The following is a 13,039-nucleotide window of genomic DNA, read 5'->3' as shown; positions in this document are numbered from 1 at the left end:
TTAATTTACCTCTGCTATTGTAGGGTTCTCAGGATCATAAGCTTCTTCTTCATGAGAAGCCTCTTGAGTACTGTTGGATGCAGCTTGCATTCCATGCAGACTCTGAGAGATCATATTGACTTGCTGAGTCAATATTTTATTCTGAGCCAATATGGCATTCAGAGTATCAACTTCAAGAACTCCCTTCTTCATAGGCGTCCCATTATTCACAGGATTCCTTTCAGAAGTGTACATGAACTGGTTATTAGCAACCATGTCAATGAGTTCTTGAGCTTCTGCAGGCGTTTTCTTTAGGTGAATGGATCCACCTGCAGAAGTGTCCAGTGACATCTTTGATAGCTCAGATAAACCATCATAGAATATATCCAGGATGGTCCATTCTGAAAGCATGTCAGAAGGACACTTTTTGGTCAACTGTTTGTATCTTTCCCAAGCTTCATAGAGGGATTCACCTTCTTTCTGTCTGAAGGTTTGAACATCAGCTCTAAGCTTGCTCAGCTTTTGAGGAGGAAAGTACTTGGCTAAGAAAGCCGTGACCAGCTTATCCCAAGAGTTCAGGCTATGTTTGGGTTGAGAATCTAACCATAATCTAGCTTTGTCTTTTACAGCAAAAGGGAAAAGCATGAGCCTGTAGACTTCAGGATCTACTCCATTAGTCTTAACAGTATCACATATCTGCAAGAATTCAGTTAAGAACTGAAAAGGATCTTCAGATGGAAGTCCATGAAACTTGCAGTTCTGCTGCATCAGAGAAACTAATTGAGGTTTCAGCTCAAAGTTGTTTGCTGCAATGGCAGGAATGGAGATGCTTCTTCCATGTAAATTGGAATTAGGTGCAGAAAGTCACCAAGCATCCTCCTTGCATTATTATTATTTTCGGCTGCCATCTCCTCTTTCTGATCGAAAATTTCTGAAAGGTTATCTCTGGATTGTTGCATTTTAGCTTCTCTTAATTTTTTCTTCAGAGTCCTTTCAGGTTCTGGATCTGCTTCGACAAGAATGTTCTTGTCCTTGCTCCTGCTCATATGACAAAGAAGAAGGCACAGAAAAGTAATAATAATAATGGAGATCCTTTATACCACAGTGTAGGGATCCTTATGTGAGTAGAAGAAGAGGGGGAGACAAAGAATGTAATATAATGGAAGAAACACAACTGTAAGGATGGAAGAGATGTGAGATGAGATGTTAGGATATGAATGAATAAATAGAATAAGATGAGAGAGAAGGAATTTTCGAAAATAGTTTTTTTTTTTTGAACAAGAGTTAGTGATTTTTGAAAATAGTTTTTGAAAAATGTTAGTATTTTTCGAAAATTTTTTAAAATCAAAAATAAAAATAAGAATAATTAGTTAATTAAAAAGAAATTTTTGAAAAAGAGGGAAGATATTTTCGAAAATTAGAGAGAGAGAGTTAGTTAGGTAGTTTTGAAAAAGTTAAGAAACAAACAAAAAGTTAGTTAGTTAGTTGAAACAAATTTTGAAAAGGTAAGGAGTTAGGAAGTTAGAAAAGATATTTTGAAAGATTTTTGAAAAAGATAAGATAAGAAGATATTTTTGAAAAGATATGATAAAAATTAGTTTTTGAAAAAGATTTGAATTTTTAAAATCACAATTAATGACTTGATTCACAAGAGATCACAAGATATGATTCTAGAACTTAAAGTTTGAATCTTTCTTAACAAGTAAGTAACAAACTTGAAATTTTTGAATCAAAACATTAATTGTTATTGTTATTTTCGAAAATTTGGTATAAAAATAAGAAAAAGATTTTTTGAAAAATATTTTTGGAATTTTCGAAAATAACTAAAAATTTTGAAAAAGATTTGATTTTTGAAAAAGATTTTGAAAAAGATAAGATTTTCAAATTGAAAATTTGATTTGACTCATGAGAAACAACTTGATTTTAAAAATTTTTGAAAAAGTCAACTCAAATTTTCGAATTTGATGAGAGAAAAAGGGAGAGATATTTTTTTTTGATTTTTGGAATTTTTATGAAAAACATGAAAATTATGCAATGCATGAAATTTTTAGATCAAAATAATGAATGCATGCAAGAATGCTATGAATGTCAAGATGAACACCAAGAACACTATGAAGATCATGATGAACATCAAGAACATAATTTTGAAAAATTTTTAATGCAAAGAAAACATGCAAGACACCAAACTTAGAATTCTTTAATGCTTAGACACTAAGAATTCAAGAATGCATATGATAAACATGAAAAGACACAAAACAAAAAATCATCAAGATCAAACAAGAAGACTTACCAAGAACAACTTGAAGATCATGAAGAACACTATGAATGCATGAAATTTTCGAAAAATGCAAGATGCACATGCAATTGACACCAAACTTATAACATGACTCATGACTCAAACAAAAAACACAAAAATATTTTTGATTTTTATGATTTTCTAATTTTTTTGGATTTTTTCGAAAATTATATGAAAAAGAAAAATAAGGATTCCAAAATTTTTAATATGAATTACAGGAATCTTGCATTCTTAGTCTAAAGCTTCAGTCCAGGAATTAGACATGGCTCACTAGCCAGCCAAGCATTCAATGAAAGCTCCGGTCCAAAATACTAGACATGGCCAATGGCCAGCCAAGCTTCAGCATGTAATTCAGATATGACATGCCTGACATACTCATTCCCAAAGGAATAGACATGGCTTTACAGCCAGCCAGGCTTCAACATGCTTCATGAAACACTAGAATTCATTCTTAAAAATTTTGAATAAAATTTTTGAAAACATTTTTATATTATTTTCGAAAACAGATGAGAAAATTTTAGAAATATTTTTTAAAAAATAAAATTTTTGAAAGGAAAACAAAAGGAAAATTACCTAATCTGAGCAACAAGATGAACCGTCAGTTGTCCAAACTCAAACAATCCCCGGCAACGGCGCCAAAAACTTGGTGCACGAAATTGTGATGTCCAGGCTCAAACTATTCCTGGCACGTGAGCAACTTGGTACGCGTAATCGTGATTACACATTCATAATTTGTCACAACTTCGATACAACTAACCAGCAAGTGCACTGGGTCGTCCAAGTAATACCTTACGTGAGTAAGGGTCGAATCCCACGGAGATTGTTGGTATGAAGCAAGCTATGGTCACCTTGTAAATCTCAGTCAGGCGGATATAAAATAATCATGGAGTTTTCGAATAATAAATAATAGAATAGGGATAGAGATACTTATGTAAATCATTGGTAGAAATTTCAGATAAGCGAATGGAGATGCTTTTCGTTCCTCTGAACCTCTGCTTTCCTGCTATCTTCATCCAATCAGTCTTACTCCTTTCCATGGCTGGCTTTATGTGATACATCACCACTGTCAATGGCTACTTTCGGTCATCTCTCGGGAAAATGATCCAATGCCCTGTCACGGCACGGCTAATCGTCTGGAGGCATCACCCTTGCCAATGGCTTCATCTTATCCTCTCAGTGAATAATATGCTCACGCACCCTGTCACGGCACAGCTATTCATCTGTCGGTTCTCGATCATGCTGGAATAGGATTTACTATCCTTTTGCGTCTGTCACTAACGCCCTGCAATCGCGAGTTTGAAGCTCATCACAGTCATTCAATCATTGAATCCTACTCGGAATACCACAGACAAGGTTTAGACTTTCCGGATTCTCTTGAATGCCGCCATCATTCTAGCTTACGCCACGAAGATTCCGGTTAAGAGATCTAAGAGATATTCATTCTAGCTTATTTCATGTAGAACGGAAGTGTTTGTCAGGCACGTGTTCATAGGGGAGATGGTGATGAGCGTCACACATAATCATCACCTTCATCACATTCTTGGGTGCGAATGGATATCTTAGAAGCGAAATAAGATGAATTGAATAGAAAACAGTAGTACTTTGCATTAATCTTTGAGGAACAGTAGAGCTCTACACCTTAATCTATGGAGTGTAGAAACTCTACTGTTGAAAATACATAAGTGAAAGGTCCAGGCATGGCCGAGATGGCCAGCCCCCTAAAACGTGATCAATAGTCTCCTAAGATGAACAATGAATTAAAACTGAGACCAAAGATGCCCTAATACAATAGTAAAAGGTCCTATTTATAATAAACTAGTCACTAGGGTTTACATAAGTAAGTAATTGATGCATAAATCCACTTCTGGGGCCCACTTGGTGTGTGTTTGGGCTGAGCTTAAGTGTTGCACGTGCAGAGGCCATTTGTGGAGTTGAATGCCAGCTTTTGTGCCAGTTTGGGCGTTCAACTCTGGTTTTGGTTCCTTTTCTGGCGCTGGACGCCAGATTTGGGCACAAAGGTGGCGTTGAACGCCAGTTTACATCGTCTATTCTTGGCCAAAGTATGGACTATTATATATTACTGGAAAGCCCTGGATGTCTAATTTTGAACGCAATTGGAAGCGCGCCATTTTGAGTTCTGTAGCTCCAGAAAATCCACTTTGAGTGCAGGGAGGTCGGAATCCAACAGCATCATCAGTCCTTCTTCAACCTCTGAATCTGATTTCTGCTCAAGTCCCTCAATTTCAGCCAGAAAATACCTGAAATCACAGAAAAACACACAATCTCATAGTAAAGTCCAGAAATGTGAATTTAACATAAAAACTAATGAAAACATCCCTAAAAGTAACTAGATCCTACTAAAAACATACTAAAAACAATGTCAAAAAGCGTATAAATTATCCGCTCATCAATGCCAACCAAGAAGAGTGCAGATCAAACCTAAAGAATCAAGGCGCAGCAATCTCAAAATTGGAAGTACAATTAGGAAGCTTATCTAAGCAAATACCAATGCCCACACATACATTTTCCAGTGATACCATGGCTAACCCAAGAGGGAAATGCAAGGTCATCACACTGAGAAGTGGACAAGTTGTAGAAGAAGTGTCCCCAAGTCAGAGCAACCCAGAAAAAGAAACTACAAAGGAGCCTAAAAACTAGAAAGACACAGAGATCCCTGCATCATCCTCATCAAAGCCAGTTCTAAAGCTTTATGTGCCACATGCACCATATCCACAAATGCTGAAGAAGGATGGGAAAAATAGCCAGTTCTCTAGATTCCTAGAAATTTTTAAGAAGCTCCAAATCAACATACCCTTTGTTGAGGCATTAGAGCAAATGCCACTCTATGCCAAATTTTTAAAGGAGCTCATGACAAGAAAGAGGAACTAGAGAGAAAAGGAAACCATAGTGCTGACTGAGGAGTGCAGTCCCATCATACGAAAGAAGCTTTCTCAGAAGATGAAAGACCCTGGGAGTTTCAAAATTCCCCGCATCATAGGTGATATCACCATCAAAAAAGCATTGTGTGGCCTGGGGGCTAGCATCAATCGCATGTCCTTGGCTATGATGAGAAGAATGAAGATCGAGGAAGCCAAACCAACAAGAATGGCACTCCAATTGGCTGACAGAACATTCAAGTTTCCTCATGGTGTAGTGGAGGATTTGCTAGTGAAAGTGGGAGAATTCATCTTCCCAGCTGACTTCCTTGTGCTGGATATGGAAGAAGAGGCCAACACATCAATCATCCTAGGAAGGCCATTCCTAGCTACTGCTGGAGTCATTATTGATGTTCAAAAAGGGGAACTAGTCTTAAGGTTGTATTAAGAGAAGATGGTCCTCAATGTCTTCAAAGCAATAAGTTACCCCAAGGAATCTATAGGAGAATGCATGATGGTAGATACTATAGAATAGATAGTTCAAGGGATTTTAGAAGAAGAACAATGTGAAGGAACTATGGAGCTGGAGCAACAAGCATCAGGTGGAGAATTACCACAAGGAACCATGGAGAATTCAATCATGCTGAACCACATGAGCAACAAGGAAGTGGAAGCACCAAAACTAGAGCTGAAGATCCTACCTCCAAGCTTGAAGTATGCCTATTTGGGTGACAATAACACTTACCCAGTAATCATTAATGCAAGCTTGAGTAAGGGACAAGAAGAGGAGCTTATCCAAGTATTGAAGCAACACAAGGCTGCCATAGGATGGACACTTGCAGACTTGAAGGGAGTCAGTCCTTCAATGTGCATGCATAAGATCCTACTTGAAGAAGGTGCTAAGCCCTCAAGACAGCAACAAAGAAGGCTAAACCCAAGCATGAACGAAGTAGTCCAAAAAGAGGTGTTGAAGTTGTGGCAAGCAGGGGTAATTTACCCCATCTCAGACAGCCCTTGGGTAAGCCCTGTGCAAGTAGTGCCTAAGAATGGAGGGATCACTGTTGTACCAAATGAGGAGAATGAGCTAATACCAACAAGAACAGTGACTGGCTAGCGCATGTGCATTGATTATAGGAAGCTTAATGAAGCCACCAGGAAGGATCACTTCCCTCTACCTTTCATGAATTAGATGCTTGAAAGATTGGTTGGACATGAATATTATTGCTTTTTGGACGGTTATTCTGGTTACAACCAAATAGTTGTAAACCCCAAGGACCAGGAGAAAACCTCATTTACTTGTCCCTATGGTGTTTTTGCTTATAGGAGAATGCCCTTTGGATTGTGCAATGCACCTGCAAGATTCTAAAGGTGCATACTCTCCATATTTTCAGACATGATTGAAAGATTCATTGAGGTGTTTATGGATGACTTTTCTGTATTTGGTGATTCATATTCTAAATGCTTACACCACTTGGCCTTGGTGCTAAAGAGATGCCAAGAAACCAACCTTGTTTTGAATTGGGAGAAATGCCATTTCATGGTTACAAAGGGGGTGGTTCTTGGTCATAAGATCTCAAAAAGAGGCATAGAGGTGGACAAGGCTAAGGTGGAGGTGATTAAAAAGCTACCCCCACCTTGCAATGTCAAAGCAATTAGAAGTTTTCTAGGACATGCTGGCTTTTATAGAAGGTTCATTAGAGATTTTTTCAAAAATCGCCAAACCTTTGAGTAACTGGCTTTTCTTTAATGTACCTTTTATCTTTGATAAAGAATGCATGCTAGCCTTTGATGAGCTCAAAAACAGACTTTCCTCTACACCTATCATAGCACCACCATGTTGGGAGTTACTTTTTGGGTTGATGTGTGATGCATCTAACCATGCTGTTGGTGTTGTTTTAGGACAGAGAAGGGACAAATTGGTGCATGTTATTTATTATGCCAGCAAAGTCCTTATTGAGAATCAAAGGAACTATACCACTACAGAGAAGAAATTACTTGCCATTGTCTTTGATTTTGATAAATTTAGATCATATCTTATTGGTCTAAAGTAATTGTATTCACTGATCATGCAGCACTCAAATACTTGCTTACCAAACAAGAGTCCAAGACCAGACTAATAAGGTGGATCCTGCTACTCCAAGAGTTGACATCGAAATTAAAGATAGGAGTGGAGCAGAGAATAAAGTGGCTAACCACCTATCAAGGATCCCACAAAACGAAGATGAGGCACACCAACTTGCAGTAAATAAGAGCTTTCCTGATAAGCAGTTGATGATGATCCAAGGAGCCCCTTGGTTTGCAAACATAGCCAATTTCAAGGCTATTGGGGAACTACCAACTAACATCAACAAACACATGAGGAGAAGGATAATCAAAGATGCTAAACACTACATTTTGGATGAGCCCTATTTGTTCAAAAAGTGTGCTGATCGGATCTTGAGAAGGTATATTTCACAAGAGGAAGGGCAAGAAATGCTTTGGCAATGTCATGGATCTGCATATGGAGGCCATTTTAGTGGAGAAAGAACTGCAGCCAAGGTGCTACAATGTGGGTTCTATTGGCCAATCATGTTCAAGGATGCAAAGGAGTTGGTAGCAAGGTGCAATGAATGCCAAAGGGCTGGCAATCTACCCAAGAAGAATGAGATGCTATAGAGGTTTATAATGGAATTAGAATTGTTTGATGTGTGGGGAATTGATTTTATGGGACCTTTCCCATCCTTCTACTCAAACAATTATATATTGGTGGCTGTAGATTATGTGTCAAAGTGGGTAGAAGCCATAGCCACAGCAACAAATGACAACAAGGTTGTGATAAGCTTCTTGAGAAGGAACATCTTCAGCTGATTTGGAGTTCCTAGAGCCCTTATTAGTGATGGAGGAACACACTTCTACAACAAGCAACTTGAGACACTCCTACTCAAGTATGGAGTCAAGCACAAAGTAGCAACTCCATACCACCCACAGACCAACGGGCAAGCTGAGATTTCAAACAGGGAGCTCAAAAGAATTCTTGAAAAAACTATTGGAAGCTCAAGAAAGGATTGGTCTAAGAAGTTGGATGATGCATTATGGGCCTATAGGATAACATTCAAAACACCTATTAGGATGTCTCCATACCAATTGGTGTTTGGTAAGGCTTGTCACTTACCAATTGAGCTTGAACATAGAGCATTCTGGACTCTAAAAATGTTAAATTTTGATTATCAAGCTGCTAGAGAGAGGAGGCTAATGCAACTCAATGAGCTGGAAGAATTCAGGAATCAAGCATATGAGAATGCAAAGATTTACAAGGAAAACACAAGAAGGTGGCATGATCAAAAGATAGCAAGGAGAGTGTTCACAGAAGGTCAAAAAGTGCTGTTGTACAATTCAAGACTCAAGTTCTTTCCAGGAAAGCTTAAGTCTCGATGGTCTGGACCCTTCATCATCCTCAAGGTGTTTCCCTATGGTCATGCAGAGCTCATGGAGGACAAAACACAAAGAACTTTCACTGTGAATGGCCATAGACTCAAGCATTACTTGGGAGACTCATCGAATGAGAAGAGAGTGAGCTACAACCTCAGCTAAAGAAGGAAGAATGTCAAGCTAGTGACGATAAGAAGCACTAGTTGGGAGGCACCCCAACACTTATATCCTTTTGATTTATTGCTTTCTTAGAAGTATCTTGAAATTGTTAATTTAGGTAGTTTAAGTCTCAGTTTAATATTTTTGTTTCATTGCCTTCTTAAGGTAGATTGTAGGTGGTAGATTCGGAAGCTTAAATATTAGTTTCTGGTAGTTAGAAAATCTTCAATTTGTTTTATTTTCCTCTGAAAGTGCAATTTGATGAATATATTTACTGATGATGAGTAATTGGGCTGAGAACTAGCTAAAAGGCTAAGTTTGGTGTGGCCACCAACCCACTTAATCTAGGCTTACAACCATCTGAATGATTTAAATTTGAAAGTAAGTCCAGAGATTAAGTTTGGTATGGCCACCACTATACGAAGATCACCTAGCAAGCCCAATACCATTCAAGTTGAGAGCATTTAATAAATTGGTGAGTCCATGAAAGTTGGTTTTAAATGTGTTCGGAAGGGGTTAGAAGTGAAAGAATGTGAAAGGATTAAAATTAATTCACCCTTATGAACACATTAAAAACCCAATCATAAACCCAATTTATTAGATATATTAGGATTAAGTTTGGTGTCCCAAGGGACACTCATCCATTGCAATTTCATTGGCTCACATAATAAGGAATGTGAAGGATTCTTTTGTCATTATTGATGGGGTTTCGATTTTTCATTTTCAGGAGAAAGAACGGGGCCCACATGATTGATAGCTCATAAAGCAAGAAGTCAAAGTGTACTTGCACTTTGGAACTCAACACATGCAGGAAGCCAAAAGGGATAAGGATTGGCGCCTCCTCCCACGCTAGGCGCCACTCCCCAAGTGGGAAAACATTGAATTACTTTCACTTTCCACCCTCCAGCCTACACTTCCTACCTCTATAAAAGCCCTCACTTTCCCACCTCTCTTCACACTTTTAACCCAAACCTACTACACGAAAAGAACCTCTACACTTCTTCCCCCTCCCACTTTTCTTTACCTTTCTTTCTTGTTTCTTGATTGGGACAATCAAGTCCTAAGTTTGGTGTTGAAGAAAAAATGTGTTTTGCTTACTCTCTTTCAATATTCTTTAACCCTTTAAACACTTTTCCTCAACCCAATGGCATCACCAAGAGCCCCATCATCAAAAAAGAGAAAGACCAAGAAACCAACCTCAGGATCCTTAACCCACAATGAATATAAGTTCCTCTCATCATTCAACCAAAACCAATTTTATGGTTGGGTGAGTGAGAGGCAAATCATTTCGGAGGTTAGCTTCTAACTGGGGAGGAACGAGCACCTTGAGATCAATAGAAAAATCAACAACAGAGGATGGGCACTCTTGTGCAACCCACAAAGAAGGTGGTGAAAATCTTGGTTAGAGAATTCTATGCCAATGCTGTGCCTCAGCCAGGGCAACCCTATGACTATCTTAGCTATGTGAGGGAGAAGGCCATTGACTATAGCCCCTCCAACATAGATAGGATGCTAATGGTGAAGCAAACAAACTCCACCCGGAGCAATGAAGAGAGGATCAAGCAACAAGACCCAGAATTTGATGAAATCCTCAATGAGATTTGTGTGCTAAATGTGTACTGGATAAATGACAAAGATAGGAGACCCAACCAGCTGAGGAGAAGAGATTTGAGCCCCCAAGCTAGAGGGTGGCTAGATTTTGTGAGAAGATCTCTCAATCCTACTTTCAACACTTCTGAGGTGACATTGGAGAGGGCTGTGCTCATATACAGCATCATGAAAGGAGAGAATCTGAATGTTGGGGAGATGATTTCCAAAAACATCAACAGGGTACTGAAAAACACCAAGGATAGCACAAGGCTGGCATTCCCCAGCATCATTCAAAGGCTGTGTGATGAAGCAGGGGTTGAGAAGATTATTGATAAGTGCTAGTGGATCAAGATAAGCCCATAACTACCAAGAAGATGGCCAAAGTGGTGGCTGTCAACCCACTTGAGAGGAGAAGGAAGCATAGAGCTCATGCTCATGTCCCACAAGAGCAACCACAACAAGAAGAAGGGGCTGAAAAGCAACCACACTACCTAGCACTCCAACCACCACCATACCAACAATACCAACAATTTCCTGAAGGTTTCAACAGGGAACAATTGCAAGGAGATATACACCAAATGAGAGGAGACATACACCATCTGAGAGAGGATGTGACGTGGCAGAAAATTGCCGATTAAGAAATTATAGTAGAAATAGGCGTTGCAAGTACAGTTCTTAACCGAGGAAAATTCTGCTTATCAATTTAGAAAGATTTGTCACAAATTGAGAATAAAAATACTGGGAGTAGAAATCCCAGGTCGTCTCCCAATGAGTTGACAAAAGAGTGCGAGTTATTGGTCAGGATTTTTCTGAGAAATTTTAGAGTTGGAGAACAGAAAAATAAATAATTGTAAATTAAAGCAGTGAAAATTAACAAGAGGTTTTATGTAATTGAAATAAAAAGCCTTGACCCAGAGAAGATTAATTGGAAGTTCTATCCTTGTTGAAATTTCTCAAGTGTAATAGTAAGAGGTTGTTGTTCTACTTAGTCATCCTTTACCAGATAAAGCAAAGTCAAGTAAATAACTAACCAACTCCGAACCTCAAGTCCTAATCCTCTCCTAAGGAAGGATTAGAGTTAGAGACTAGAGAGTCAGCTAATAACTTCTAATTAAAATTAACACTTGAGTATTCCCATCTCAAGGTTCTCCTCTTAATCAACTCCAAAGTGAAGTTAGGAATTTACTCCATTGACATGAATACAACTTTCACAGATATAAAGGGAATAAGAAGAAGACATGATAAATTAAATAATAACTGGAAATTAATTAAAGGTAGAAATAGTTCTTTGCATCAATAAATTCCAAAATAAAAGATATCCATATGTAACATATGAACAGGGTAAATGGGTGATTAAAAAGTAAAGGAATAAGGAAACAAACTAGAATAATAAAGACTTCCACGGAGGTAGTAACTCTTCTCAATATCCAAATCAAAAGCATAAAACTGAAAATCTATGAATGTGAAGAACCCTAGAGGAAGTAGTAGAATTCTCTCTAAGATTCAAAACTAAAACTAAAAACTATGCGTATGAGAATGTGTGTTGAGTCTGTGCTTGTCCCCTGGCTCTAGTCTGTGTTTCTGGGCCAAAAACTGGGTCCAAACTCAGCCCAAAATTGCCCCCAGCGTCTTCTGTGATTTTTGCATGTGGCGCATGTCACGCGTACGCGTCAGTCGCGTGTACGCGTCGATGGTCTTCTTCGCGTTTCACGCGTATGCATCAGGTACGCGCAAGGGTCACTGTGCAATCTCGCTTATCACGCGTACGCGTCAAGTGCACGCACGCGTCACTGTAAAATTCTCCAAATCACGCGCACGCGTGAGCCATTCGTGCGCTTCGATCCTCGCTGGTCATCTCCTTTGTTTCTTGTGTTCCTTCCATTTTTGCAAGCTTCCTCTCCATCCTCTAAGCCATTCCTGCCCTATATAGCCTGAAAACACTTAACACACAGATCACGACATCGAATGGTATAAAGGAAAATTAAAATACACAATTTAAAGGCTTAGGAAGCAAGTTCTCAACCATATAACAAAATTGGGACGGAATTGTAAAATCATACAAATTGTATAAATAAGTGTGCAAAGACTTGATAAAAACCACTCAATTGAGCACAAAATAAACCATAAAATAGTGGTTTATCAATCTCCCCAAACTTAAACATTAGCATGTCCTCATGCTAAGCTCAAGGAGATAGAAAGAATGAATGGGGGAAAGTAAGACTCATGCAATGCAATGCAACCTATGAATGAATGCAACTATAGGCTAAGATGCTTCTACCTACTTGGTTAAAAATGAACAAGTTCTCCAAGACAAACATGAATCAGATTCCACTAATTCAAATCACACAATAAAAGACAAGTAAATTTGTAAGAAGATAGCTCATGAAAGCCGAGAACATAGAATCAAGCATTGAACCCTCACTGGAAGTGTATATGCACTCTAATCGCTTAAGTGTCTAGGGTTAATCCACTCTACTCTTCTCTAGTCATGCTTTCTAAGACTTTGTTCTTCATCTAACCAATCAACAAATATTTAGTGTAAAAATGCAAACATCATGAGGTCTTTTCAAGGTTGTAATGGGGCCAAGGTGAGGGTGAGGATATATGTATGGCTAAGTGAGCTATAATATGAATCTTTGACTAACCTAAGCTATCACCTAACATACACATACTCTATATACTTCTAAAATCATGTCTAGCTACCCATAATCTCACTTTTTGTGTATTTCAC

At 38.5% G+C, this 13,039-nt stretch overlaps 1 non-coding gene across 1 annotated transcript; it reads left to right on the top strand.

Moving 5' to 3' along the window:
- The first annotated feature begins 384 nt into the window (after positions 1-384).
- Positions 385-492, top strand: LOC112787400 (small nucleolar RNA R71). The gene has a single exon (XR_003194816.1). It is a non-coding gene; the product is annotated as a small nucleolar RNA R71 (small nucleolar RNA).
- Positions 493-13,039: the final 12,547 nt, after the last annotated feature.

Source organism: Arachis hypogaea, chromosome 20 (genome assembly GCF_003086295.3).
Source record: "Arachis hypogaea cultivar Tifrunner chromosome 20, arahy.Tifrunner.gnm2.J5K5, whole genome shotgun sequence".
Lineage (NCBI taxonomy): Eukaryota > Viridiplantae > Streptophyta > Magnoliopsida > Fabales > Fabaceae > Arachis > Arachis hypogaea.
This window is presented reverse-complemented; position numbering and strand designations above follow the sequence as displayed.